This window comes from Amphiura filiformis, chromosome 20 (genome assembly GCF_039555335.1).
Source record: "Amphiura filiformis chromosome 20, Afil_fr2py, whole genome shotgun sequence".
NCBI lineage: Eukaryota > Metazoa > Echinodermata > Ophiuroidea > Amphilepidida > Amphiuridae > Amphiura > Amphiura filiformis.
Window position 1 is genome coordinate 39613907 of NC_092647.1, and position 14033 is coordinate 39627939.

Sequence of the window (14033 nt, forward strand, 5' to 3'; positions counted from 1 at the left end):
AATCAGGCGGCATAGGAAGCGCAACACGTGACATACGAGGCTGGCGAAGATACAGGGCTGACAGCCCCATTCAAAATACACGGTTAGCAATTACAAATGGAAAATTAACATACTTGCAGTGGGGTACTTTGTCGACGGTTTTAGAGTAAGATAATTTTGCTTTGACACCACATAACAAATTTAGAATTGTTGTGAAGATTTCATGATTATGTGTTAATCCAATGGCGACCTCAAAATTGGCGATATCGCTTCCATCACCGCCTGAAAAAATTGTGCAAGTAAAAAGTGTCCTCTGTGGCAATTAGAGAATACCGTTGTGACATAATGCTTACATCAACGTCACTGGCGCAGTCTTAGCTCTCCAATGCCGTTTGTTCTGTTCAATGTGCTTCGAGATATGTTTATTTAACAACGAAAGGGTAAAATCACAATTGTGCCACTTTTACTAGGGAAGAGAGCTGTACACGTGTAAATCAATGATAGCTGATGTTGATGCACTCCTCCTTTCGGGGCGCATGCATTAGACGCATCAACATCAGCACGCGTGCATTATTTTGTCTAATATCTCTCCCAACAAGTAATACGCGTTCATTAACCTATAACATGTATAAGTGCGCAATATTTGTTTGTCTTTTAACATGTCTTAAGTGAATATAGAGAACAGTAGTTACCATGATAAAATCATTGGCATGTACATGTATTTAATTTTTACAGCATAATGTGAAATATTTATTTATCTTTTTATCTCTTTTAAGTGGAAAAAGAGAATCATCATTCCTGCATCATGAAAAAACAGTCAAAAAATTTCGTATTGTGTAATTGATGCATTCTTTTGATTTCACGAAGGAACTCTTGATAAACTTGATGCTATCACTGTTTCATGTAAAGACCTCTCTTCCCTACTAAAAAGTGGCACAATTGTGATTTTACCCTTTCGTCTTTAAAACAAGCCAATTGAACATAACAAACGGCATTTGAGCCTTGACGTTGATGTAAACATTATGTCACAACGGTATTTTCTAATTGCCAGAGAAGGCGCTTTTCACTTGCACAATTTTTTTTAGACAGGCTGTATTTGTAAAATTTTAGTATTTTCTGAAGTACGATATTGACATTTTACAGTAGTTGCTTCAAAATTATTTCAAATAAATATAGAGTGCAGTACTCGCAACCTGCTACTTCTAAGTCCATTTTTTAAAGCAGCTGTACCGCACTTTGATTTTTTTTTTTTTTTGGAAAATCCAGCAAGTCCAAGTTTTTTTATGAAGAAAAATATTTCAAAATAAAAAAGAATTATTGTTTCTTAAAAGTGATCAATATCCTAGCAATGTCGCACCCCTCCAACACCATCGACCATAGCGACGGCCCTGTGCCCAATGAATACGGGTTGGAATTTTCGATATTCGACACTTACGTCAGAGGGGAAGGGGAGGGGCTTAGCCTTCTATAGAAAGGACTTTCGTTTATAGTGCTTCATCGAACTTTTGGGTTGTTCTCTAAAATAACCATGGAAAATAGCCCATTGAATTATATATATCCGAAAAATGAAAATGCAACATTCTCTTATATACATGTATGATTTGCATTATGAGGATGACTGATATTGTATCAAAGGAGGTGTATCTGTACAGCGTGATGCGGCGCGAAGTGATACACCCCTTTGGATCGCGAGTGTCTCGAGGAAGCCAAATAGATAATAGCCCGTGAAGTATCTTTAGCGTATCAATGGTCATTCGATGCAACAAGATTTTACACCGAACTATTACGTCTTAGACTGCAGTTAAAGGCCATAACCAATGCTTGCAATTTTAAGCTACGGCATGATAGTGACTTATCGATCAGATATCGGCAATCGCCTTTCCGATTAGTGGCGGATGTTACGTCACAAAAACAAACACGCTACGCACTTTGCGATTGCCTAGTATGATATGGGCATCAAACGGTTTGTATTGGCACTAAATGGCCATTAACATTTGCGATTTGCCGCGATATGGTGCACAGTGTCATCGCCCCGATATCTTCATGGCAGAAATCGCCATGGTAGGTTGAATCCAGAGCTACGCATGGCCATTTTGTTCTGACCTTTGAAACACATAATGAGCCGAGGGACATCCGACTAAGGCTACTGACAATAGCCTGGTAATTGACCTATCTGTGTGTGAGTGAGCATGTATACGCCATAATGAGGTCCATGGTCATATGCTTTTAGACTGCTTGCACGAGTGAGTGCAGCTAGCATACGCTACGCTATAGTTCGGCACATATAAAATCAGAATATTTTTGTCAATTTTTGAGTTCAAGACGCAATGGTTCTTTCTCAAGACGCAAGCTAACGACTATCATATCCGTTGAACACGTATATTCAAGTGCAAGGAACAAAATTCTTTAGACTAAATCAATTACGGGAGATATTCATCATATTCTACCCCGGTATCCAAAGATTTATCGTCTGAATATCAAATCGTGCATAGCACATTCACGTGTATCGATCCCGGGTATTCATTTCAGTGTCTCTGCTGTATAATGTAATTATTAACCGGGCGATGTCGGTGTGTGGTGTTGTTTCCTTAATGGTAAAAATCTTAGTTTAGTGTTTATCCTTTGTTACAATAATTCCATAGCCATTACATATAATAGCACTATTTATACAGCTGAAATTTTGCTTATTTTTATAGTAATAATAATGGTAGAAATGACAAACAATGAAAGATAACACGAGGTGTACAAATCCCACAAATCATAGTTTATTATATCCTTCGTTAAAAATAATTATTACATAGCAGCCACTGTATATATAATAGCACTATTTACACAGCTGAAGCTTATGATGAATCAATAAAAATGGGTAAAATGGGCATTTCTTGATTATTCTTTTTTATATAAAAAGAAAAGTATGCAATTTAAGCTTTTTAAAATATGCTTTTTATTATATTTAATAAATGGGACGTTTTGTTCCAAATCAGTGGGTATTTACTGAAGATAATTAGGTGACGCAAAAAGGTGACCCTCTTCGTTTTGCCTATACAAACGCATGTATTGTATTTATTTTGTATTATATTGTTTTTACTCTGCGATATTTAGGGTTTTATCAATAAAAATCAATAAAACAGGTTATATCATTAGAAAATTTTGATTTACCAGTGGTTTGGGATAACATAATCATTATGTGAATAAAATATTGATTCAACGGCTCAAAACTTGCATAATTATTGCAAATAATAAAAAGACAGTGTTTCTAAACTTTAAAATACAATTTGCGCCAAATACCATCTGTTTAAGTCTAGCGATATGTTCGGTACTTCGCAGCATCTTGCGAATGGTAGTGAGCTTTGGGAAAGAAAAATTTCATTTCAAAGCGAGTGTGTAGAATAATTCAAATATCACAGATATACTTTTGTAGGTCGTGGAGTTATGTTGTAAAGAGGGCTGAAACAACAACACTTTTGTAAAACGTACATAACGGATTAAAAACAATAAATTAAGTAAGTTTTCAAAGTATATGATTTGTAGAATGAACTAATATAATGTGTAGATATGAAAAAAGTATAGAGAATGTTTGTCCTTAGTATCTTAGCATTTATTTATGTCCACATTATATCGTAACAGAGAAGATTAAAATTGACTGCGGAGGATCCGTGAGGAAGATATATTCCTTGAAGATATATTCTCTGTAATAATGACATTTCTGGGTAAAATTGTGGTAAAAATCACATAAAAATACGTTTTTAACCTAAATATCTGAAGTCATATTGAAATGTTTCACTTAATTCTTATCAAGAATTATTCAGCGTTGTAAGCTCTACATCTGTGCCAAACAGGTGTATTTCTATTATAGGAATACAGGATTTCTCCAATATATCCCATAGTACAACTGGACGATGGTGATAAAGCATCCATGTGTTATGATGCATTTGCACTGTAAATTACACAAATGCAGTTTCCGTCCATTTTCAGTAATATTAATGTCACGCCAAAACGAATCAATTAGCTATTTCCACGAAAGTCGCAGAATATTTAGGTGACTTGTGTGCCATTGTATTGCACTTATCAAATTAAATACACTGTCAAATTTTGTATAGACCATTCTGGGACACCCTGTACAACATGTTTTAAGGGAAGTAGTCAAAACTACTGATCCCGAGGTGCTTTAAGGGGTCTGAAATTAGCGTTTGGACAGCATTTGTTTTTTGGACATGAGAGCACATCAGAAATATCGAATTGCATTCTGAATACGAAGAATGTCCTTCTGTAATCAAATAATTTTGAGTTTGTAACATTCGCGATATAATACAAATTTTATGACAAATTATTAAAATTTGATATTTTAAAAATATTTCATATATCAGTCTTCGAAGTAAACTTTATAAATTTTATAATGATATGTACTTAAAGTGTATGTAGCTGGGATGAATTAGCCGACGATCAATGGAAAATTTTGACCTTTCATATTAATGATATTCATTTTCCCCCTAAAAGACCTAATTTCTTTCTTTTTTTTTGTGGTGTTTTTGGGGAAAAATCCATATCTTCAATACGAAAGATCAAAATATTCAATTAATCGTCGTCTTTTCATCCCAGCTATATACACTTTAAGTACATATCAATAGATTTATAAAGTTTACGTCGAAGAGTATTTTGAGTATCAATTAATCTTTGAGAAATCCTATGATTATTTTACAAGTTTCCATAGACCTCTACTGGTCTGCCAGCCATTGCGCAACTTCTTCAGCATTCTCCTGCATCCATTTAATGTTGATTTTAGTTTTCTCAATGGCCTGTTCATAAGCACGTGTTGCAGAACCAAAGTCTCTGCCTACTCCAAATTCTATCAGCTGTAAAAGGAGAGGATACAGATGAGTTATATTTATACTGAAACGTAAATTGTTGCACATAACTATATCGTTTTTATCTAAAAATACTATCTCTATTGTTTGTGTGAAATTCACAAGCTGATCAAGTCAGCAAGTTTAAAGAGATAAACTCTTATAAACCAATCAAACTGTTCACTGCTGCTCAGTCAACGTGGCAGAACCATTTCTTTGTTAACGGATCACACCTAGAATAAGATTAGATTATATTTTCATATTATTACTTCGTTTTATCATAGACATTTATAAAGCATTTTGTGTTGTAATCCATATTCATAACCTCATTAATATACGCAGCAAGTGCGATCCAATCACAGATAATAATTTTTAAATACGCGGACGCAAATGCAGGTCATTGAAAAAGTATAAAGACCGCGTCTCGTGACGTAGCTAAAAGTACGCTGTACAATGACCGCGTTACGTGACGTGCTACGCGTTCGAACAATTTACGCGGACGCTGGCCGCCGTATTTGGACATCGCATGATTGGTCGCTAGCGGTATTTCCTTAATAGGCTATTCGATTATTTACAGGGAAAACGACAGATAAAGTTAAAATTGTTTTCTGTTTTCAAATTATGAGAAGAAAATGTGACGTAAATTGAATTTAAAAAAAGTGAAAAGTGACGGTTATGAATGAGGTTAATGACTTTGCATCAGTTATTTTTCGGGTATTGTGAAATATCTAAACATTGTGCTTCCACGGTTCCAAAGCACAATGTTTAGATATTTCACAATACCCTCAAAACAACTGATGCACAGTCATTAACCTCTAATTAATCCATATTAAATTTATTTAGATAGATCTAACTTGTTGACTTAATATTTACTCAACGTATTACTCAACACGATTTATTCAAAACACTAAGTAAAAACATTTTTAGAGTGCATGGTTGGGTAAGATGGTAAGATGGTAAGTTGGGGTAAAATTATCTATTTACCCAACCGCCATATGAACTGATGAACAACACTCACGTCTGATATCAAAAACGTGCTTGTGTTTTTTGTGTTTGTGGCAAAATATCAATGGACCACGAGATCTTAATTCTGGAACTTTAAGGGTAGGACAACTTTTGTTTTCTCGCTAAAACAACACATCACAGCAAACAATGATATGCCTTATGTAGTTTAATTACGCTCAGCAACTCATAATACAAACCATTTCTGCTTAGAAAAGTATGTATTCGAGTTAATTTTACATTACATTTTATTGCATTGTTAACGTTGCTCAGCGTTACCAAGCCACATCGTAAGGTGTCCGGAATGGTTGAGTATTCGCAGTGATGATGTAACAAGATTAATTACCATAGCGATGGTTAAAAACAATTTTGAATGCATGAACCTGCACTATAAGTTGGCACTCATCATCCGTCATGTCTTTGTATGTGTGCAATTATAGATTTAACACAATACCGCTCTTTTCAAAGACACTAATCTTGCAGGTGCGAGAGAAACGTACCTGGATTCAGCATATAGTGTGAAATTTCCATAGAATTACGATCCGGGTCGTTATGCCTATTCTTTGATAATCAATGGTGCGATGTCGAGTTACAGCGTACGTCTAGTGCAGATCAATACGTTGCAAAATTGTTTTCACCTATCAATCTGGTAATTAATCATGTTACCTCACTACTTCTACAGCGAATTCGTCGTCGAAGTGATGTAATAATCGGATTAACTACCATAGCAATAGGTAAATACATTTTAATAGATCGCCCTGCACTACTTACAGGTGCGAGTGGTCAGCATAATATGCATTATTCTATATAATTACAATCCAGGTCTTTATCCCTGTTCTTCAACATCTATGGTTCAATGCATAGGTACCGCGTGAACGTTGTAGTGCTCGGCGATCTATTCAAAAATTGTATTTATCTATTGCTAATCCTGTTAAGCTGTGTTCACAGCTGCAGTTATTACCGGTAATATTTTGTCTATGTTTATGTCCGATGCAATTAAAAATGTTCCGCTAATCCGTCAGCGCGTCCACATTAGATCCGACGTCTTTATGTCCGTCAAGCTTATTACCGGTCACAGCTAACCGGAAATGGTCCGTGACAAGCTGGAATCGTGTCGTAACTTTTGACCTAAATCGCGCGAAATATGATTTTGTAAGAGAGTGACGATTACCAAATTTGCCGGAAGCCCTAACCCTAACCCTAACCCTAACCCAAACCCTGACCCTAATCCAAACCCGTTCGGGCAAATACTGTCACCTGTTTACTGGTAAACAACGAGAAATCGCTACCAAAATGACTTGTTTCGTGTTCATGCTTTTGCGGCAATATTTCGTAGCGAATGGCGATGTAGATGAAATAACACCTCGGCTGCTCTTGAATTACATGAATAAGGCAGCTCTTCTCGACTAGAAGAAGCACGGAGAAGCCAATTTTGGTTATACATTCTTCACGCACCAACGTGAAAGGTGACAATTATCTCTGACAGCCCAAGAGTGCCGTCTACACGTAATTACTATTAACGGACACGGCGTTATGGCGGGTCTTTACCCTGGTCAGCTTCGGCATTTGTCGTCGGATATAAAGCACAATATGTCCGATAGAGTTATTTCCGACGCTTGTTCCCACTGCCACTTATATCCGATACTATTACCTACAAAATATAGGTCCGCTAATAAGTGATTTACGTCCGACTGTGTGAACACAACTTTACATCATCACTTTGACGGCGAATAGTAACATTACATTTAATGGTGCAATAATAAGATATAGGCAAATCAGACACTCACCTGTTCCAAATCAAACTTGGTATTAAAATGTTGTGTAACATCATTAATGAGGTTACTAAATGAAAAAGAACCGCTTCCGAAGCTGTAAAATTGTAAATGCAATATTTTGACATTGTTATCAAAATGTTTCCAACAACAAATATGAGCAGTTAGGTATGAAGATTAAATTTTAAAAGAAATCGAACTCTTAGTTGATAAAAATATATCAATTAAACAACGTTACCTATGGGGGCACCAGAAGGTGGTCAATATTAAAGTGATGGACCAAATGATAGAAACTTTTACAGTTTTTCATAATAATGTTATTAAAGCTAATTGTTTAAACTAAAAGTAATCAACGGAAACTACAGGGTTGCAAATAAACACACAGGAACATCACCAGCTCCTCTCTAGAAGCTGCAATGTCAGCGTCTAAGTGCACAGATCACTGAATACATGAATACAAAACCCACCCAAGTCCACCGAAAGTGATTTTGAGAAAACTAAAAAACAATTATGTATCATACACGCTGGCTATAGGGTATGTTGGATTTCACATGCTCAAAAGACGCACGTAGAGGTGGGTTTGGGCTCAACGTTTATACATATGATATGCCTATGTATAAACAACAATTTCCTATGGTTAACTCAGTTTGGCCAAAGTATGGACTTGGGTGGGTTTTGTATTCATATATCCAGTTGTTTCTAAGTTGACTGATAGTTTCAGTAAAATATACAATTCGTGGAAGTGTATTCGCCGCTGTATAGCAATTTGGGGGTGGTGGCCGGGTGTGGGATGGGTTCATTGGTTTGAGTATAGGATAGGTCTGTTTAGCAGTGTTGTGTTTAATGAATAGACGTGCAATGCGTTTACAGTGTCATATTCGATATATTTTTTTAATTCAATAGGAAACTAAAAAATACACTTTCCATGTAATGGACCTTGGCAAAGTTAACTTCTTTAACATCTCACATATTTGACGATCAGATCAATAATGTCTTATAGGTGACATTGTAATATGTGGTTATGTTTATATTTATGACAAAGCACGTCCTTAAACAGACCGTTATGGTTATGCGATGACATTTTCTATCTTCGAGGCAAGCTAATTACATCATTATAATATAATACCTGCAGAGGACTAAGAACTTATTTATGAATTATGGAAATTGATGAAGATATAATTCACTTACAGTGCACGTAGCTTATCCCAGTTAATAGCTCTAGTAAAGTCCCATGCTAGCGCCCGTCCTACATAATTGTCTGCTGTATAACGGATAACATAAGTAGCATCTTGCTGACGGACAACGCTATCATCAAAGGCTAATTCTAGATATCTGCAAGAAATATACACAAAAGGATGAAATAATTATTACAAAGGAGATTCGTTGAATTGTATTACCAGTTCAACTGAATCAAAGAACACAATAAGGTATCCGAATATTGTCAATTTCAGTAAACTAATATTCATTGTTGAAAATAGCTCTTCATGTCTGGCTTACTTACATCACATCAGTTGTTTTTAGCATCAATTTGTTTACTTTTTTAGATTGATCACTGTTGATTGAATTGGTATTTATACAGGCTGAGTCAAAAAGAAGTAAACTCGTGTTTGAGGGGCTGTAACTAGAGATCTGTAAAGAATCTGGAAAAATTGCTGCAATTGCTCAGTTATACTCATTTGAATACAACCAACCATTTTTGTAGCTGCACACGGTGTCACTCTCCAAGTACTTATTATATTGATTGATAATTCAAATACAAATAAAGTTACGTGGCAGGTGTGGTTTCGATCAATAATTCCTACATGTTAAAGGGTTCTTTTTAATATGAATTTTACCTCATTGCACTACATTATAAATAAATAAATGACAACATGGCACCACAATTTACTGCACGGGAGCGCACGTTTCTGTCGACGAAGTATCATGAAACTAAGAATCCCACTGACGTTCAGCTTCTTTTTCGTCTCCAATTTCCCACAGCTAATCGGATTCCATGTAAGGGAGCAGTATATAAGAATGTGAACAAGCTCAATGTGCATGGGACAGTAAGGAACAGACAGCCGGAAGCTTCAGGCAGAACACGAACTGCTAGATCACAAGCAGAGGATGATTTAAGGAAGCCCCATCATGCACCGTAAAAGTGTTATCACTAGATTTTCAACTGCCACTTTTCTTTTCAAATCCCAATGAACTCTGTGCAAAAGATGGTGTTTTAGAATTGCCCGTGTGTCGTCATTACTTGGTCGATTTTAGATCTAAAGTGATGTATGCATGAAGGGTAATTCACACCTTCTGTAGATAACATAAAATGTGAAATCGACCAACCTTTTGAAGGTCCTTTTATTGTAAATATATCTGTCCAAATTCAAATTTAACCATGCACGTGTGTATGCCGTGGGCGGGCAGTGGTGTCATGTTCACTCACACAGCTGTGCTAACCGCAAGACTTCTGGGAAGGGCTTAAATCATCCTCTGGATCACAAGTGAACATTGCTAGAGTTAGATATGCGTTACAGCTCAAGACGTAATCCTTTACCCAGCATTCCCCAATAAAGCTTCTGCTGGATTGTTCGTAAAGACTTGAATTGGTATTTGCTTGGTAGAAGAACTGAATATTAAAATACAGTTCCTATCGTATGACCAAAGTTCATCAGTTGGGCTTGGTGTAATGAGACGATGTTCTTGAATTCCGGCAATTTCAATGCCTGTATCAGCACAGCCCATTGCCTCTTAATTATACTTACCTGCTATTCTGAAAAATGCCCCCATTTTAATCTACTCCAATAACAACCCCCACATGATATACCATTGCCTAACAATAGTAACCGAATTTGTTGTTTTATTTTAAACCAATACTCTTGCATCCCATGCAGTACCATTTTTACACCTCTCCCACAGCAATAGATATGCCTTGCCTTGCATTTCATATTCTTGCTATGCTAATTTTACAATTCCGTGGGAGTATTCAATATGTCAAAATAAACCAAAATTGTCTGATTTAATTTTCCCAAGAAATCTCTCAGAACCCCTTTAATTAACCTTGCGGGGAATGCATTATTTATATTTGCTTAGAGCCACTAAAGAGAGCTAAAGACCCATCAAACACCCGAAGTAAGGGTACATTAATGGTATAAAACGTTTTCATAACATTAAATAACATTTGTTGGTAATTTACTGTACAGCAAACACAAATGTTTTACAGAAAGCATTTAAATGTCGGGTTATGTAAAGGGTATAAAAACGTTTTAATAACATTCCAAAAACATTTTTGAAAAATTGGTACAAATCATTCTAAACAGAATGTTATTTTGGGGTTGAAAAAATTATTTTGCTAAAAATGTTTGCCCAAAATATTTACAATAACGTTTTTAAAATGTTTTCACGACCTTTATATAACCCGACATTTAAATGTTATTAAAACATTTCTGTGTTTGCTGGGTGCAAATATTTTAACATAATGTTATTTAAGTGTTGACAAAATATTTGGCCAAAAATGTTTGCAAAAATAGTTTACAATGACATTTCGAAAACATTTTAAAAATATTGTTGTAGTGTGTTTTCATACAAAACGTTTTAAAACGATTTCATGACCTTTATAATAACCCGACATTTTAATGTTATTAAAACGTTTTTACCTAACCAAAACCCAAAATATAACTTATTTAAAACGTTTTAACAATGTTTTTGTGTTTGCTGGGGTGTAATTCTACCCTTTTAATCGATTGGAGTATTGTTTTTGAACCAGATTTACCAACCACTGAAACAGAATAGCCATCAGAGTAGCCGGGCCGCGGAGGCTGCCGTGATGAACGCTGGTTTGGTACTTCCGGGTTGAGTAAGATTCCGGGTCTTCCGAGGAGCACCGTCGTATTTTTGGTGAAAAAAAACAAGGTTTTGCTTGTTTTAGGGCCGGTCGATCGTTTAAAAAATATAATTCCAAAAAAAAAAGTGTAGCGTCGGGCATAATAATATATTGAGACATTGCTATATATACTGACTAATTATGCATGTAGTAGAATACAATCATGGTTATATCACTGACGATCCACTAACACAAGCAATATCAGATGGTATTAAAAATATTTGCTACTTATTCTGTCTTTCTAGAATACAACATCCCATCAGTCCAACTAATGCATATGCAAATGAGCATAATTATATCTCACGCCAACTGACGTGTACAAACAGTCTTAAAACGTATCCCAATTTCGTCATATCCAAAGTGCATGGGTGCAATATTCCGCTAAATATTAATTTCTTTCATTATGGGCTATACAAAACGTGAATTTTTGCCACGAATATTCTGCGTAAATGTATAAAGATGCCGATCCAAATATTGTATTCCCATGGTACAAATAGTAAGAGTCCCATTATGTTCCCATTCCAGATACAGTACACCCACATCCCGCAAAAATGGGTGTCCTTCAAGTGCAATTCCTTATTAATCCCGCTTCGTGGGGAAAAATTAGACTTTCCGATGAGACAGGTCTTTCATAATCCCCCTGTACTGATATACGTAGATATTGACTTAGTTTCTACATAAACCCGTGATACAGACTGAGTCAAAAAGAAGTAAACTCATGTCTGAGGAGCTGTAACTAGAGAGCTGTAAGGTATCTGCTATGAATGAAAATATCATTGGAAAGAGCAAGCTCTACACGTCTAAATAAAAAAGGATTGTTGCAATTGCTCACGGCAAACTAAAGTTATACTTATTTGAATACAACCACCCATTTTTGTAGCTGCACAGGGCTGATTGATTTTTTTTCATCCATTTAAATTTCGACGAATCAGCAAAGTTCTAACAGGATTTATTGTTGAAATGACAACTTTTGCTTTTAATTAATATATATATATATATGTAAGTCTACGACGGTACTGTAATTTGTAGGGATAACAATTTAAGTCTTTACCGTACGAACGATCCGGCAAAAGCTTGATTGGGGAATGTTAGGTACAGGATTGCGTCTTGACCTGATCTTTGGGTCTTGTTGTAACGCATGTCTAACTCTAGCAATGTTAACTTGTGATCTAGCAGTTCGTGGTCTGCCCGATGCTTTCGGCTGTCTGTTCTCTCATATTCTTCTCCCTCCGATTAGCTGTGGGAAATTGGAGACGAAACAAACACTGAACTTTTTTGAGTCTCTTAGTTTCGCGCCTTACCAATCAATATAATTGGTACTTGGGAAGTGTAACCTTGTGCAGCTACGAAAATGGGTGGTTGTATTCAAATGAATATAACTTGAGTTTGCTGTGATTCCTGTTTTTATTGAGACGTGTAGAAGTTGCTCTTTCCAAAGATATTTTCATGTTTCGCAGATTCCTTACAGATCTCTAGTTACAGCCCCTCAAACATGAGTTTACTTCTTTTTGACTCAGCCTGTATAAACGCGTGCACGAGCATTTCCTGCTCATATCTACTTTTGTACTTATATGGACATCCATGAGAGTATAGCGGAAACCCAAAAATTCATCTTTTATTTCCTGTAATAATTGACATCTCTAATATTTACTAATAATCCAGTCATCAATGTTGCGAATAATACAGATAATAAACTCCGCAAAAAAAACTTTCTTTATGGTTAGGAAATTTACCCAATATTAAAATCTAGCGACCAATGTTGTACTTTTGCTAAATAATCGCATACGGGAGATTGTCCTGTGCATTTTGACACCTCAATCACTACCCTGCGACACTCCTGAGAAAAGATATGAATGTTTACGTAACACGAGGTCGAAAAATGAAAATTGCAAAGAAGCCTATTCAATGGTTTTAGAGCTGATTCACTGATCCAAGACGGTTTCATTATTCCCGCCTTTTCAATTTTAATTTAAAGCATTTTAATTGATGCATGTTGGATAATCATTTGCTTATTGTGCAGATAAATGATCAAAGACAAAGGTGAGTGGGTACTAAGACATTTACGTTTTGAGAGATGGATTTGGAAAAGGGATTCAAAACAGGTCATGATTACAGCTGCATTCCTGGAAGCAGAAGGAATTGAGACACTTGAGTGGCCCTCCAGAAGCCCCGATCTTAACCCCTTGGAGAATCTTTGGGATCAGCACAAGAGACGAGTAAACAAGAAGATAAAGGCAGATACAAGTCTGGTGGGATTGCGTCGCATCGTTATCAACGAGTGTAACGGGGTTTTAGCAAGGTAACATTCGACGCCTCATTAGGAGCATGAGACGCCGCGTGGTTGCTGTACGGGAAGCCAACGGTGTACGCACAAAGTATTGAAAGACTGGTAAAGAAAGAGGTTAATCTCAAGTAAAGTTGGAAGCGGCAGTATGATGCCTGAAATGTGCCCAGCAATTAAACAAAAAATGTTATCTGCATGTTTGTTGTTGTTTGTGTTCTTTTATGCTGGAAACTTGAATAGGCCTTTTTGCAATTTTCATTTTTCGACCTCGTGTTACTTAAACATTCATA